The sequence below is a fragment of the Solanum stenotomum genome, chromosome 8 (assembly GCF_019186545.1).
Source record: "Solanum stenotomum isolate F172 chromosome 8, ASM1918654v1, whole genome shotgun sequence".
In the NCBI taxonomy this organism is placed as follows: Eukaryota; Viridiplantae; Streptophyta; class Magnoliopsida; order Solanales; family Solanaceae; genus Solanum; species Solanum stenotomum.
This window is the reverse complement of record NC_064289.1, coordinates 17,401,919-17,406,239: the sequence shown is the minus strand read 5'-3', so window position 1 is coordinate 17,406,239 and position 4,321 is coordinate 17,401,919. Positions and strand designations below refer to the sequence as shown.

Genomic DNA, 4,321 nt, shown 5'->3' with positions numbered 1-4,321 from the left:
AACGGAGAAGATAACATAATTCCAGATGTCGATTTAGAGTAAAAGAAGACGATGAAGATAAGAAGCAGACATACAAGATAAGATATGGACAAGATAAAAAGAAGATAAGATACAAGATGGCAGACAAAATAAACGTGAATAGATAGATAGATGTAATGTAAAGCACTTTGCACGGTGTAAAGTAGGAATAGTATTTGCAAGGTGTAAAGTAGGAATAGTAAAAATAGTAGGTGGACATTAAAGTAAGTAGTAAAAGTCATAAAATAGGTATGGTATGTCATAATGTGTCATAAGGTAGATATATATTAGTCATAAAGTAGTATAGTACGTGCACATTATTGTGCACTACTGTAGAGATAAGATAGAAATTGTAAAGTAGTAGTCGTCTCCTTTCTATATAAAGGGACGCATATGTAACATAGAGGGAGGCAACGCCTAAATAAAAATCTTCTTTCAGAAAATACTCTCCCAACTAAGATAAATATTTAAAATACTAATGGAAAAATTTGAAATCCAATCAGATATTTCAAATAGCATGGCTAAGTAAGAGGCAAAGGTTTATTGTTAAAAAAATATGCGGAACTAATTTCATATATTCTTGAATATCATATATATGATTGAATAAATTTATGTTAGTTATTATGTATTAGAATTATTTGAATCATGATTTTCAGTTTATTAGCACACTGGAAATAGGGAGAAAACTTCTATACTATGCCATCCTAATGTTGAAACCGGTAGGCAAGGAAGCCGTTTAGGGAAGTAAACAAAGTTGAGGTGCTGATAAGAAGGAAGTATCCGCTAAAGTACAATGCTAGTAATGACAGGAAAACATAATAAAGATAATCTAGTTCATAATGATCTAATATGAATTTAATCAATTATGGATATGATAGGAAGGAATAATTGAAAATAAAAATCTGCATAACAACGAACATGACCACATACATTCATGATGAAATGATAAAAAACTACGAAACTTTAATCCTATGTATACTTAAAAATATAGAAATAATTTAATAAAGAAGAATAATATGGAAAAAAATATTTGAAGATAACGAATCAGAAGATATATTGAACCAAGAATGGTATGAAATAGACCTACATGATTTAGACCTCGAAAGAATAGAATGGTATGATTTAGAAATAAATTCAGATTAAAATGAACTACGAATATTTACAATATAGGATAGAATCTATGGAAGATATAAAACTATTGGAACAATTAAGGGAGTAAAATTTATATATGTACCAAAGAACCCAAGATATGTTATTTCTAAAATATATCTTAAATAATATTAATGAAATATTCAGACTAAAACAACTATCGGAAGAATATTACAATAAATATTATTATATTTTACCATGAATTTCGCACCTAATATTAAAGAAATATCAAGATTAAGACACTTAGCAAAAAAATATTACAGTAACATCTTTAAAACAAATCACTCACCTACCACACTACCACCTACCACACTACCACTTCCATGAATTCCTCAACTACCAGTTCCGCACCGAAAAAATGGTAAATATATTAAATTTTACATTTACAATTGAAGTAATAAAAACTGATAAGAATGTTATTGCAGAGTACCTATCACGACAAAGCTACTCAGACTGAAACTGAGGAAGAAGATACAATCGAAAAGATACTCAAAGCTATTACTACACTTTGTACAAAAGTGGATAGTATGGACAACGAGATACAAAAGCTAAAGACTAATGAAGATAATCTGAAGTCTAAAGCTAGTCAGCAGCATGACTATAAAAATGTGGAGCTGCGTTGATCGGAAGACGGAAAAAACCCAGAGCTAAAAGGAGACGATAGGAAACTCCTTAAAACCCATAATGTTTGTTTAAATACAGTTGCAGGTACAAGCAAACAAGTTAGCGATAAACAACATAAAAATGCGAACTTAAACCAGCTATTCGCAAAACCATTTACCCAAAGGACACCTAGACATATGTCCATAGAACCACAAACATCTACATACGCAGATGGCGTTCAAAGTTAGTCTCTACAAAATGTAACTTTATACCATGTTTGAAGTTTTATGTGGCTAAAGTTGAGGTATATCGTATACATGATTGAAGTTTAATCATTTTTGTTTGAGAAAGCATATACTCTGATGTACTAGTAGTTTGTTTAATTGATACATAAAATGTGAAACTGTTAACTATTGTACAAGAACAAGTTCAGCGTCTCTCCAAACACCTCTAGATCCATTATCAAATTCTCAACGGCCATGGTCATCTTTGGGCACCGTCACTATAAGCTCTCCGTCCACAAATACCGTCGTGGCCAACTCCGGCATCATCGAAGCAGGTAGCCTGTACCTCCATGTACCCACATTCAATTGTTCATCCTCACCGTCTCTATTTCCCTTTCTCACAACGATCTTCGTTACCCCAGGATGAATCTCTACTACCTTTGCCCTCACTTGTCCATCCCTAGCTCCTTCTAGTTCGATTTTCACCATGAAACGGTAGAATCCTTCCTTCTTTTCAATTGCCGCATCTGCATAGAACAGAACGGAAATTCCTGAAAGCAGTTAAATACGTGAGGAAGTCTCCAGAGTTTCTTCATTGTGGAATCAGGAATGTGTTGTTGCTGTTCTGAAAAATTAAAATGAATTCCGCCACTGTTAGGACTCAGGGAGAGGGGATGTACTCTCATACCCGAATTGTTGGGGTTGAAACGATAAGAAGAAAGAAGACAAATGTTGAAAAGGTTTAGAATTCCAATAGCGCAATTTGGGATTCTATTAACCCCTGATGGAAAGATTGATAATTGCATTAGTTTTTTTGTCTGCAAAGCGCATTACCCGTATCATATATCATATCTATCTGTATCTATCTATCTTCTATCTATATCTTCTATAATACCTTAAAATCATGAACTCCCAAACATGAATGTTGAATTACTATAATACCCCCAATAAAAAATACTCAATTTATTTAATTATGTTATATTAAAAGTTGATACCTTTTCACATTAATCGATTGTGACTTTTGCGATGAGTTGTGACTTTTCCAAAGGGTTGTGACCTTTTTGACGGGTTGTGACATTTTCGATGAGTTGTGACTTTTCCAAAGGATTGTGATTTTTTTAAAGGGTTGTGCCTTATCCGATGAGTTGTGACTTTTTCAAAGGGTTATGTCTTTACCGATGAGCAGGGACTTTTTTGAAGGGTTGCGACTTATCTAATAAGGCACAATAAGAACATATTCATACTACTATTTGTTAGCTATAAATAGACGGGTTTCCTCTCTCTTTTAAACTACAATTTTTTTAGGTTTTATACTCTTCTTCTTCTTAAAAAATCTCAACTATTAGTTGCAATAGTTGATTAAGTTCAAAATCCCACGAAATTTGAGGTACCACATAAGAAAGAGTTGGTGAACAAATTGTAGCAAATCATTCATCAATTCACACTTATATTTTCCTCTGATGATTTTAATCACATACATACATCAATATTATTTATATCATTTTAGAACATTAATACTCTTTAATTAACCTATATGTTTTATTCATTAAAAAAAGACTAATTACCTACGAATAGTCACAACAATATCTACCTTCATGTTTCTTCAGTCTTAAATCACAACCATTCACTCCTTATAAATTCTTGGGGATCACTTTTTTGTGACAATTTGAGATCATTTAAAATTTTCATAAATGATTCATCCCCAATACATTGATATGTTTCGCCAAAGTTCTTAGCATTGGAATTTAGGTATTAATTTTCTATTAAAGAAGAAAAGAAGAGAACAAAGAAATATGCAATTATCTCTGAACTTTGCTTCACAAATAAATCTTCTATATATAGTGTGTGGGAACTTTCATTTATTTTTCTTATTTTGTTTCTTGATTAATTTCTTTTGTGTTTTCATTTGACAGAGACTTTAAATACACACATTGTTTATTATTTGTAATAAAATAAATAGATAAATATGTGGGAGAGACAATAATAATAAACAAATACAAAAGAGGCACATAATTGGGGTAAGATATTTCTTGTTTGTATTTCCATTTCATATTCTTTTAATATCAAATGAAGGAGTTTCTTTCTAATTTTTTTAAAACATCGGGCATCAACATAGTTCATTGAATTAGTAGTTTTGATGTTAAGTCTATAGTTTCAAAAATATATTTTCACTTTTACTTATAATATGATAATATAACCATGATAATAATTATATTATTATAGATATGTAAGTAAAAATGAACGGAGAAAGTAAAGTTTTGTTGGCAAGAGATCTCAATCAAATGAAACACTAGGGTGAATATATCATGAACATATATTTTCACCTT

General features: G+C 31.1%; 1 pseudogene; it reads right to left on the bottom strand.

Moving 5' to 3' along the window:
• Nucleotides 1-2,180: 2,180 nt before the first annotated feature.
• On the bottom strand, nt 2,181-2,800 carry LOC125874451 (uncharacterized; annotated as a pseudogene).
• Nucleotides 2,801-4,321: the final 1,521 nt, after the last annotated feature.